The sequence below is a fragment of the Cavia porcellus genome, unplaced genomic scaffold (assembly GCF_034190915.1).
Source record: "Cavia porcellus strain 051 isolate PalLab524CR breed Dunkin Hartley unplaced genomic scaffold, mCavPor4.1 scaffold_31, whole genome shotgun sequence".
In the NCBI taxonomy this organism is placed as follows: domain Eukaryota; kingdom Metazoa; phylum Chordata; class Mammalia; order Rodentia; family Caviidae; genus Cavia; species Cavia porcellus.
In genome coordinates this window covers 30,459,208-30,472,057 of record NW_026947514.1, presented here as the reverse complement: position 1 = coordinate 30,472,057, position 12,850 = coordinate 30,459,208, and the positions used below count along the sequence as shown (strand labels likewise).

The following is a 12,850-nucleotide window of genomic DNA, read 5'->3' as shown; positions in this document are numbered from 1 at the left end:
AGTAAGAAATCACTAGTTGATAACTTACATATTTTTTATCTTAGAAGTAGTTGTTCAAGTTACAAAATCAAAGCATAAAAAATGAACAAACAATCAGATGACAGCAAAAACTATTCTGTTTGATGAATTAATAAAAAATTAGTACGTTTATCTTGCACACTTAAACATATATACAAGTATATGTGCATACATACAAGTTCTGAACAATTATTTTTGAACCTTTGGTTCAGTCTCCAACAAGCATGTGTACACATGTGTACACATTCATAAAAAAATAAAATTGAATATATTTGCCATTTATACTTCTTTAGGAAATGTGTCATCTCAGATGCTCATTTTTTTGATTGGGTCTTTTGAATTTGGGAAGTCTGACTTTTTCAATTCTTTATATGTTCTAGATATTAATTATTTATCTGAGGAAAAACTGGTTAAGATGTTTTCCCACTTGGTAGGTTATCTTTTCACTCTGTTGGTGATTTCTTTTGATGTGCAAAACTTTTTAGTAAATGATTCTTTGTGGTATTTCTTGTGCTTGTTGATTAAGTCTTTGCCTAAACCTATGTCTTCAGGAGTTCTACCCTATTTTCTCGTCTAGCAGACTTAGTGTTTCTGTTTTAATATTTAGATCTCTGATCCATTTTGATTTTAATTTAGTACATGGTAATAGATAGGAGTCTAGTTACAGACTTTGACATGTGGAAAATCAGTTTCCCCAGCACCACTTACTAAAAAGGCTTTCTTCCAGTGAAGGTGTTTGTCCTCTTTGTCAAAGTAAAGGTGGTTGTGTGTGTTTGGGTTTGTTTCTGTATTTTCTAATCTATTCCATTAGTCCTCAGGGTTTTTCTTTTTAGCCCCTAGCTTTGTATATAATTTCAAGACAGCAAGATTGTGATGCCCCCTGTCTTGCCTTCATTGCCTAAAATTATTTTTGCTATTTTTCTTCTGGTTTCAAATGAATTTAAATTTTTTTTTTATTATTTCATTTTAAAGGGAGCAAAACGGAACAGTAAAGTGAAACAAAACAAAACAATAATGGGACAGTAGGAAATCCATAATTGTTACTATATTACATGTTGTTATCCTCTAAATAGTTACCCAGACCACTTATCTCAGGTCTGCAAAGTCAATCAAACAATATAAATGTCAGATTATTTCCCTATTTCAGTTACTTAAATTGTTATCATCTCAGTGTGTGTCACATCCAGTTGCTTAGACATGGAGTTTGGGGCTTGGGGAAGGGGGTGGGCGAGAGGCTCTTTTCTCCCTGGCCAAAAGGGCATCTTCCAGCACACATGGAGGTTGGTTGGCTTCCTGGCTGCCTCTGCCTAGCTGGCAGGGTTCATATCATTATACAAGGAGGCTGCATAGCTTCCTTGCTGCTTCTCTTTGGCCAGTAAGGCCTCCACCGGCACCCAGGTAGGCTGCATGGCTTCCCTTGCTTCTCCGTGGCCAGCCGGGCCTCCACCTACACACAGGGAGGCAGCATGGTTTCCTTGCTGCTTCTCCGCAGTCAGTAGGGCCTCTGCTAGCACACAGGGAGGCCGCATGATTTTCTTGCTGCTTCTCCTCATCTGGTAGGGCCTCTGCCAGTGCACGGGAGATGGGGGCCGCATTGCTTCCTTAGTGTTTCTCACCAGAGGCAGGCAGATCATCTGCCTGGTGTACTGGTGCTGGAGGCCACATTCCTTCTTTGCTGCTTCGCCCCAGGCTCAACTTTCTTGGGTGCAGATGGGATGGGGCTGCATTGCTTTACATTTCTCTACCGGCAGGTCCTTGGCCCTGGTTTTTAAATTTTTTGCTTAATTCTCGAATTACCTCTCTCCATGGGCTTCAAATCTCATTTCAGATCCTTCCCGTGTTGATGGGACCCACTTCTCTCCTCCTTCTTTTTCTCAAGTTGCTTTATGCCTGGGTCTGGCACCAAAACTTGGAGAGATTATTTCTGTGCTGCTCACCACTCTGCCATTTTCCTGGAAGTTCCCAATGAATTTTAAGACTGTTTTCTCTAGTTCTATGAGGGATAGTAGTGGGTTTTTTGATCAGGATTGCATTAAATGTATATAAAAATTTTAAGTATGGCCATTTTCATTATGTTGTTCTTTTTGACCAAGGCCAAGGTATCCTCTTTGATCTTTTTCAGAGAACCATAATTTTCAGTGTATAGATAACTTACTTTCTTTGTTAGATTGATTTGTAAATATTTCATTTTTGTGGATGCTATTGTGAAAGGTGTGGTTTCTCTAGTTTTTCAGTGAGTTTGTGTACAGGAATGCTATTGATTTTTGAGTGTTGATTTGCATTACCTGCATTACTGAATTTGTTTATTAACTCTAGGAATCTTCTGGTCGAGTTTTTGGGGTCTTTTATGTAGAGTAGTACGTCATTCTCAAATAATGATAATTTAAATTCTTCCTTTCCTGTCCTTATTCCTTTTATTTTTTCTCTTGTCTAACTGTTCTGGCAAATGTTTCTAGAACTATATTAAATAGGAGTGGAGGTAGTGGACTTCCTAATTTTAGAGTAAAAGCTTTCAGTTTTTGACCACTTAGTATAATGTTGGTTATTGGTTTGTCATAGTTGGCTTTTATCAGATTGAGATAAAAACCATCTATTCTAATTTTCTATTGAATGGGTGGACTTTGTCAAATACTCTTTTTGCATCTATGAGATGATCATGTGATTGTTGTATTTGGCTCTGTTAATACGGTGTATTACATTTATTGATTTGCATATGTTGAACCATCCTTGCATCTCTGATATAACAAAATGTTCAGCTTTATTTGTCATTTAATAGATACAAATTAAAATAATGCTGAGATTTCGTCTCTTTCCAGAAAGAATAACTATTATGAAGAAAACAACCAGTAACAAATGCTGGCAGGGCTGTGCATAAAAAGGAACCCTTCTCTACTATTGATTTGAGTGTAGACTGGTGCAATCACCATGGAGATCAGTATGAACATTGTGCAAAAAACTAGAAACAGATGTTCCGTTGGACCCATCTATTTTCTTTTTCTTTTTTTTTTTTTTTTGTCCTTTTCCTTTTTATCGGTACCGGGGATCGAACTCACAACTGGCTGCTTGCAAGGCAGGCGCTTATGCCGCTGAGCTAAATCCCCAGCCCCTATCTATTTTCTTTTTTATTACCTTCCCAAAAGAATTAAAAGCATAATACTACAGCAGTATGTGCACACTCATGTTTATAGTAGCAAGTTTGTAATAGCTAAATCATGGAAACTACTCAAATGCCTGTCAACCAATAAATGGATAAAAACAATGTGGTTTTTTATACAATGGTGTACTTCTTAGCCAAAAAGGATAAACTTGATACATTTCTAGGAAAATGAATACACCTTGAGACCATATTGTGAAATAATTTGGACACACATGTGAGTATCACATTGTCTATGTGGTGTGAGAAACTGAAAGTGTAAATAAAGACCAAAATGTTTAATGGATATTGTGAAATAGGAAGAAATTGTTCAAAAGAAAAGAGTAAGGGGTTCGGGGAAAGGAAAGGAAAGGAAAGGAAAGGAAAAATGAGACAGGAAAGATAAGATGAAAACAAAGCTTTGTGAATAAAGAGAAGAGGGACTAAAGAGAAGGGAAGGGAATGGAAAAAATTGGGAATTTGTACCTGTTCATGATATATCTTGATTTCTCCATGATTAATGTGATCATTATATCTAAACTGTACCAATAAACTTAATAAAACCAGTATGAACTTGTTTGATATGATCAACTTTCTGTTCTAAACATGTGAGTTTTAGTTATACTTGTATAAATATTCCTTTCTTTTTGGTCTCTCTTCTTTTGGGGGGCGGGTTGGGGAAGAAAGGCCTATTACATGTGAAACAAGTGCTCTACCACTAAAGCTACATCTCCACTCCTAAATGTTTCTATTTTTACATTAAGGGGCTGTATTTGAATTTCATTGAAATTAACTAAGAAAAGGGAAAAAATGAAAAACTGACATTAAAATTAAGAAGTTCTCTTCATCTGAAAAGATTAAGTGAGCAAACAGGTAAGCCACAATGGGAGTAGGTGTTTGCAGTATATTCAATAAAGGACTCATAGCTACAATATATAAAGAATTAAAAGTCACAGAATTCAGTACTTTCTTCCCTCTAGCCAAAGACATAAGCCTTGAATAACAGTTTACAGACCAAAACACATATTTGACCAATATGTCCTCAAAAGTGCAAATTAGTGCTATTATGATACAACAAATGGAAAAGACTGATAATTCAGTGTGTACAGGTAGTGAACTGAAACTTGTATGCATTGCTCATGAGAGCAGAAATTGGTAGAGCCTTTGACCCAGCACTTCTATCTTTAGGTTTAGAGATCCAATAGAAATGAACTCTCCAAGGAGTATGTCTCAAAAGTTAGTAGTGGCATTATCTGTGCTAGTATTGGATTTAAAAAATGCTACTAAAATGTTCCTCAATAGTAAATGGTGAAATATACTGCTTTGTGTAACAAACATGATTTTCAGTATTGAGGGAAAAATACAAAGGTGTTCATACTTGGCGATCTCATTTAAATAAAATTGTTTTTCCTTGGGCCAGGGGTTTAACTCAGTGGCATAAGTGCCTGCTTGGCAAACACGAGATAATGAGTTTGGTCCCTGGCACCAAATAAATAAATAAATAAATAAATAAATATAAAATTTTTTAAAAAAAGTTTTTCCTATGCTAGACAATGGCCAGTTCAGAAACAGATCTACCCTGTGGTACTAGAAGTCATAGTGGTCACTCGTTTTGAAAGGTTATAATGTGCCCAAGGGAGTGACTTCTGAGATACTGGTAGTGTTTTCCTTCTCAGTAGTTACGTAGGTTGATTCAGTTTGTGAAAATTCTTAAATGTATACCTCATGATTTGTGTATTTGTATACTTAGCTATTTCATTTTTGTAAATAACTCATTGTTTAAAAAAATCCAGGGAATCTAACTTTTTGTATGTGTGCAGTATATTAATTACATCCTGGAATGGTAACTAGTAATTAAAATTCTTCAATATTAACCATAATTGTCTTTGAAACCTTTCTATTTTTATAGATTGGTGCTTTTATTTGGTTGTTATAGTTTCAGTATTATAAAGGTCTTTGTGAAGTTTGAAGATTTTAAAGGGCCAGAAAACAAAGAATCTCACTTTTTTGGCATTTAGGTTAGAAAAAAGGGTAGTAAATTACATATGAAATCTGCCAATGTATAAAAAATATTCAAAGAACTAAGATAAAATGGCAGTTAGCTTTCACTAGGTGTGACCTCATTAGTACAAAGAAAAGATTTTTGATTTAGAGTAGTGCAAATCTAGTTATGGTTGCATGTACTTCTTAGGTAACAATGACTTATTTTTCTTGTGCTCTCATATGGCTCTTGTAGCAACCATCTGTCATATGTTAATTCTCCAGGATAATGTAGTTTGTTTTGTTTTTGTTTTTTTTCCTTTGTTTGTTTGTTTGTTGGACGCAGTACAACTCATTTTTATTTCTCTCTAACGAGTGGCTCCTCTTAGGTCTGACTCATGGCACTGTGGCTGTAGGTTTTTTTTCCCATCTGTTCTGTTACTAAAAGAATATTAAAAGATGAATGCTCTGTGAGTCTGTCAAATCCAATCTAATAATTACTACCACTTTTCGAGTATTTTTCTGAGCTTAACCATGTATGGAAAACGTCTTTTTGTGCCCAGTGGTAATCTTAATAGGCATATTATTTTATTCACCACCATGATATGTTACTGATTTTTTCAGGTGTCCATATACTCTTTATTATTTTCATGTTAAAGAGCAATACATTGTGTAGGTGTTATCCCCCACCCCATACATACACACTCAGACACTGGAGATTGAACTTACTGAGCTATATCCGCAGCTTCTTTCCTTGTTTTGTTTGGGACAGGGTCTTGCTGAATTGCTTAGGTTGGGCTTCAACTTGAAATTCTCATGCCTCAGTCTCCCAGAGGTGCTGGGATTTAGGTGTAAGCCACCATGCCTGGTTTAAATTGTAGTTTGATATGTACCATTTTCTATGTTATCACTGTTAGACAAATTGACTTGTTTCCAGATTCTTTACCTGTTTTATTGAAAAAAAAATTGTAGCAAATCATATTTCATTCATAAAATGTTTGGTTTCTGTTACATTGTTTACATAGTGACTGTAGGTGTGCTATTGATTATTTGTCCAAGGGTTATGAGCTTTTTGGTAAACACTGCCAACTTTTAAAGTTGCTACCCTAGTGCAAAGGGCCAGAAATGATGTTAATTCAGCTTTATTAGTATCAAATATGGAAAATACTATTTTGGAAATGTAGTAGTTATAATTAGTTCTAATGATTATTTGCCATAATGTTTCAGTGTTTAGTTTTTAGTTGTTAATGAGAGTAAACATTTTGACTTTTTTTTTGAGACAGGGTCTCACTAAGTCAGAGTTGACTAGATACTGGCCTTGAACTTGAGATCTTATTGTGTGTAGCCATGCACAGCTCAACATACATTTAATATTATATTCAAGAGACTGAGACAGGAGTATCACCTTTAGTTCAGCCTCAGCCTGGGCTAAACAGTGAGTCAGAAGCCAGCTTGAATTATATAGGGAAGCCATGACTGAAAAAAAATACTGAATTTATATTTCCTTATGATTAACTAGTAATTAAGTATAAAAACATCAGCCAGAGATTTAGCTCAGAGGCATACACAGTGCCCGTCTGGCCAGCGTGAGGTTTTGAGTTCAATCTTTGGTATCAAAATAAACAAATTAAAAAAAAAAAAGAGTCGAGAAACTTAATTTAAGTTAGGAAATTTCTAAATTATCTTCTTTTTAAATCAAATGTACTGAGAGAGTCCTGCTTATTCACAATCTGATGGCATATGCCACTGTGATGCTTTAAATTCTTTTTACTTTCTTCTTCTTGCATAGAAACATGGAGGAAATCCTAGCAACTTTTTCTTTATTAACTGACCTTTGATACTGCAACAGCACATTCTTCTTGTTACTCTTAAACAAGCAATAATTTGAGAAAATTTTTGTCACATTGTGTCCAATATTTTTTTCTATGTTTTTCATTTGAAAATACTTTCAAAGGGAAAACTTAGGTAATTTAGGTGTTACAGGATAATTCTTGCCAGTGAAAAATGACTTGCAGGAACTTGGTTTGACATTTATGTTGACAGCAATTAAGAGACATACTTTTGTGTATTAACCCTAACTATTTGGTATGTAGTCTCATGTGTAATTTATATTTGATTAGCACTAATCTCACACCCAAGTGAATTATTGCTGTAACTCAGTTGGTGCTTTACTACCAACTTAACTCATTTTGAAATCTTTCTTTGGTGCCTCACTTGACTCCTTCAACTTTCTTTCACTTCTTGTAACCTTTCCTGTTCTTTTACTAATCTCAATTACTGGACTCTGTTTATTGTACATTTGTAAACTCTAGTGCCTACAGGAGCCTCACTGACAATGTCAATCAGTAAAAGTAGGCCTTTGGGTAAAAAGATACTTTTCTACTATAAGAGGAACAATAAGGTAAGTGGTATGATAAATATGAGCCAACAGAGGCATGGGATCAGTAGCCCAGTGCTAGGATGGGACAGGAGTGAGAGAGTGCAAGCCCCATGCAGCCTTTTTGTTCCTGTCATTATTGTGAGTTGAGGATATAAGGCCCACACACTCACATCACCTAGATTTTCAGTAGAAGCCATTACCCTGATTTGCATGTTAAAGCTCTGATTTTGAAAAGTGAGGTTGAATTTTTGTAAAACACTTGTTGGCCCAAAGAACTAATGAACCCATATACCCATGAACCCATATCCCCATGATTCATACATAGGCTTTTAGTTCATATTTGTTTCTTGTGAAGGCAGCACTTTGTGTTACCTGCCATTTTTCCACTTCATTTCTATCTATGTTTTTCTCTCTATATTCCTTAATGTAATAGTGTAGCCATCCATCTAGTTATTTTAACCAGGAACTTCAAAATTATCATTGACATCTCCTTACCTTATTACTTCATTTCAGAGAGGGAACTAGATCAAGGAAAAGACTTTCCATGATTAAAAGAAGTTCATACATGGTCCATCCTCTTGTAAGAGATTATAAAGCTGTTAGCCTTACTGGGCTTATCTTCAGTTAATTTCCATTGCCTTTCTAGTTTTTAGAATTTCTTTACAAAAGTGCTTCACAAAAATGTCTAAGATTTTCACCTCTCAGAAGTGTGGTATATATCTTTGTATGTTAGTGAGATGCCTAAAAGATCCTGTAAATGGGGCTGGTTTCTGGGGAATCAATCAAGTGATTAGAAATTCAAAATTTATGCCAGGCATTGTGCCACATGCCTGTAATCCCAGCAATGGGGAGGCTGAGAGGTGAGGACTGCTGCCAGTTCGAGGCTAACCTGGGCTAGTTAGTGAGTTCAAGGCTGACCTGAATTACATATTGAGATCCTGTCCAAAAAACCAATAATGTTTTAAAAGGATATTTAGTCCCAACTCAGGATTTCCACAGAGGATAAATGTGCTTGGCATCTGGGGCCACTGACTCATCCCTATATGGCAAAGCCTCCATTCTTCATAGAAATTCCTAAAAACATGTAGTTCAGAGAGATCCTGGCCTAGTGAATGCTTCAATGTGCTGAGAAGACATGCCCCTTGCTTACACCTCATGTTATTCATGTCTTTCATTTGGCTATTCCTTATTTGCAACCTTTGTAATAAACCAGTAAACATAGGTAACTGTCTCTTAGAATTCCAAGAAATTATCTAACTCCATTGGGCTTTGATGTGGAAAACCCCAGTTTAAAGCCAGTCTGTCTAAAGTACAGTGACCCTGTCTTGCATTTCGCATCTGAAGTGGGGACAGTTGGGAATTGAACTCACAACCGCACACTTGCAAGGCAGGCACTTACAACACTGAGCTTACCCTGCCCAAACCTAAGTTGTTTGTTTGCTTGTTTTGGTATAGGGATCAAACTTGCAACCTCACACTTGCCAGGCTGAAGTGGGGACATCCTTATGAGTCTATAATTGGTAGGGTTTATGGAAAATCTCTCTAAAGAGCTGATAAGAACTTCAACTCACCCTGGGCAGTTCCTAGTGTTGGAGATGTGTCATGAAGAGACATAGGCTGATTTATTAGGCAGAGTGAGAAAGTAAGAGAAAATACCGAAGGGGGCACAGCCTTAATGGAGGGCATCAGACTGTCTGTTAACAAAAAAATAGAGCCAGCTTTAATGGATTTGCCTAAGTGGGCTAGGGTCTGGATGATCATTATCTTAGTTCTTGTTTGCAAAATGACTCCTGAAAGAGACCTTATCACTTAATTTAGTTTCCGTGAGGTGAGTGTTTTTGCTTGGGTAGTCTTATTTTTGGAAACTGGTGGAATCCAAGGTGACCATAGGTTTAGGGCAATGACTGGCAATTTCTGGGTATTCACTGGTCCCTGTAAATGTCTTTGTTATCTTGGCTCCCTTAGTCTTGAAGGGGCTGAGATAGGTTATGTCAATTTAGAGTTGACCTTGTATTGCCTGCTTTTAGACTGATATGCCCTAAGTGATTAACATGACTACCATGACTGATGCAGAGCTTTAAGGTTATCCATTGGGCATGCATAGACTCAAGAGGAGAGTCAGCTCTTTTTTTTTGTTTTGTTTTGTTTTTTGGTGATTGTCGATTTGAAGTCTCCAATTGACTCAGAAGAAAACACAGATAATGCTTTTATTAAGTAATAAATTAAGGGCACAGGAGTTGTCCTCTGTTCCTATGGTGGTCTCTGTCTTAGGAATATTCATTTTATGTATGAGATCTAAGCTATCTCCAAATAGACAATATTAGCAGTGAATTGAATTCTATGATGAATGTTTCACTTTTGTCTATCAAGAACTGGAAAATTTGTTGGTTTTGCAAAAACTTCCGCACATTTGTTGGTGGTGTCTGGGGAGAAAGATTGTTTCTAGAGAAACATAGGAGTTGTATGACAGGAAATGTGTGATTTGGGTACTAAGTTCAGGGCCTTATGTAGCTAGGCAAGTGTTCTGCCACTGAGCTACACTCAGCCATTTGATTTATTGATTTTAGGGTAAGACTTGGCTCAGGCATCTGAGACTGGTATATTAGAAATTTGTGGGCAGGTTGGCCAACTAGAAACTCAGACAGTTGATGCTACAGTCTTGAGTCCAGATTTCTTCTTTGGCAGCCCTAGGTTTTGCTAAAGCCTTTCAACTAATTGGAGGAGGGTTACCCACATTACCGAGAATAATTTCCTTTACTATTGAAGTCACCTAATTGTAGCTATTAGCCACTTCTACAAAATACTTTCACAGCAACATCGAGATTAGTGTTTATTTTCTGATTTTTTTTTTTTTTTTTTTTTTTTGAGTATTGGAATTGATACTTAGGACCTCACTTTTTTTTTAAAGAGGAAAAACAGGGGGCTGGAATCCAGGTGGAGATCTCCTCCCAGGAGTGCTGGTTCTCTCCCTCTGAAGACCGCAAATGGCACTGACTTACAGAGAGAAGCTTAGATTTGGCTTTCCCCAAGCCGGCAGCAGCCCGCACAGGATCTCACATGTTAGGTTTGCATTCTACCACTAAACTGTATTACAACTCTAGATGAGTATTTGTATAAATAACAGTACTATAGTGTTACCAAGTCAACAGATAAAACTAACCAGCATACCTAGTGTAGGCCTAATGTATCAGTTGTGCTTACTACTAAAGAAATGGGTTTAATGGAAGATATACTATATATATGAATTTACAAGATTGGCTTACGATGGCTTCCCATAGGGTCTGGTGTGGAAGAGTACAACAGGGCTATCTGTGCCCTGAAGTTCTGAAGGATCCAGTCAGAGGCCTAGAGCCCACTGTAGTGTTGAATGTGAGTTCAAATCAGGAAATCAAATGATCTGTGCTGGAAGCTGGGAAACCTTGTCCAAGATGAAAGTAAATACTAGCGCTCCTCCAAGGAAAGAGACGGGAGTCCTCCTTCCTTACTTACCTTGTGTTCCATTTAGGTGACAAGCCTATGGGTTGGTGTTGCACACACCCGGGGTGGGTCTTCTGTTTTCATTAAATTCCTTCAGCCATACCCATAACTATGCTGATTAATTCAGTTAGGCATTTGTTTCTTTCTCAAATTGGCACAGTTAAGTATGATAACCTAATCATGTAAAAATATACTGTGTAATTGATTATGCATTTATACCTGTAAATTTTAGATCTTAGATGCTGATGTCATCAAATATCCAATTGAATGTTCTCACTTATAGCAGCTCTGTTTTGATGACAAGAGCATATATGGTGATGGTGCAGTCTATGTATTTATTCAGCTTGTCTGAGAGGGCAGTCCTTCAGTTTGAATAAATAGGACAGTTATGATTTGAGCTTGTCTCCTTCCTGCTCATTTTTAGTGAGAAGATCTATATATTGACTGAATTTCAGAAGTTTTATAAAGAGCCTGATTATTTAGAATTCAGGCCAAATGTGCAGTTGTTACTGTAAATAGGACAGCAAATATTGCCTTCTGATTTATTCATTGTGTTCTGAATGAAAGCATGGAGAATTCTGGTAGCAAAATTATAGCCTAATTAATTCAATGACTGTTATGCTTATTGCATACCCTTAAGAATGAAAACTAATGGTTTGTCGAAACATCTCTCTTAAGTGTATTCTGTAACAGTTCATTTCTTCTGTTAACTTGTGCAATGTCACCTCTACTTAAATTGAAAACTTCTTGTATGGGATATAGAATTGCTCTTTTTTTGTAATAGTGCCTTTAGAAAACAAACAATGAACTGGAGCTGAATCAATTAGAACTGTCACTAAACCTCTCTATGTAGCTTACCATCTGTTTTAAAGATTTTGTACATATTATCACAAATATAAAATGTGGCCCATAATAATCTAAATTCTGAATACCGTACCATTATACGACATTAATGCCCAAGAGAAATACCATCTTTGATGCCAAGTTGAAATGTGTGGCTTATGATTTTTTAAATTGTTAAAATTTATTAGCTTTAAATGGCATGACAAGCCCTTTGCTTTGAGTGTGGCAATTAGACTTGGCAGTGTCAGCTTGGCAAGGTCAGCCTAGCAAGTGGTAGCCCCAGTGCTGTTCACAAATAGATACCACCTGGCTATAGCACTGAGCATTTTGTGTCTTTTAAATATAATTATATTGATCCTGTGAGCATTTTTGTTTCTTTTAAATCCGATTATATTGATCTGAAATAGTTTAATTTTTTGGTTGAAAGTTATACTACTGTAATATGCACAGTGTATTTGAATCAATTGATAATCTAAGGGTATAATGTTAGGATAAGCAATCCTGTTTGCTTCTGTAGTCAAGTACCAAAACAGATTTGCTTTTTTTCTTTTGGTCGTCCTGCCTCTCTGCCTCCTAAGTGTTGGGATTACAGGCATGTACCACCCATGGCTGCATTTTCTTTAAATACATATGCATTATATGCTATTTTAACTGGACTTTGGGAATCATAGAATGTTCTATCAATAACAAATGAGATCTGCAGCTTTGTTTCATTTTGTGTAATTTAGCATTTACTTTGAAGGTAATATAGTATCCAAAACTATGGGGACTTTTGTTATTATCTCTTGGAGGACCTAGTGGTATATGTCTTAGACACAAGCTTAAATATTGCATGGTTTCTCTTATATGAGAAACTCAAAGTATAAATAAAGAGCAAAATGGAAGAAAATAGGAAATACGGAGAGAGATCTTTAGCAAATGGGAAAGACACCAAAGACAGAGGAGGGGAGAGGCAAGACTGTATAAAAAGAATTAAGATGTGTTATATATATGTACCAATTCCTCTCAGTGAATATAAT

The 12,850-nt window shown here is 36.3% G+C and overlaps 1 protein-coding gene across 26 annotated transcripts in view; it reads left to right on the top strand.

The window, feature by feature from the left end:
* The window catches only part of Sipa1l1 (signal induced proliferation associated 1 like 1), a 334,454-nt gene that overhangs the window by 133,274 nt on the left and 188,330 nt on the right, over positions 1–12,850 (top strand). For 5 of the 26 annotated variants that reach the window (XM_063241585.1, XM_063241590.1, XM_063241582.1 and 2 more), the window contains one exon: positions 3,916–4,024. The exons of the other annotated variants lie outside the window; for them this stretch is intronic. The gene's annotated coding sequence lies outside the window, so the exon portion shown is untranslated. The remainder of the gene's footprint in view (positions 1–3,915; positions 4,025–12,850) is intronic. 26 annotated transcript variants of the gene reach the window in all.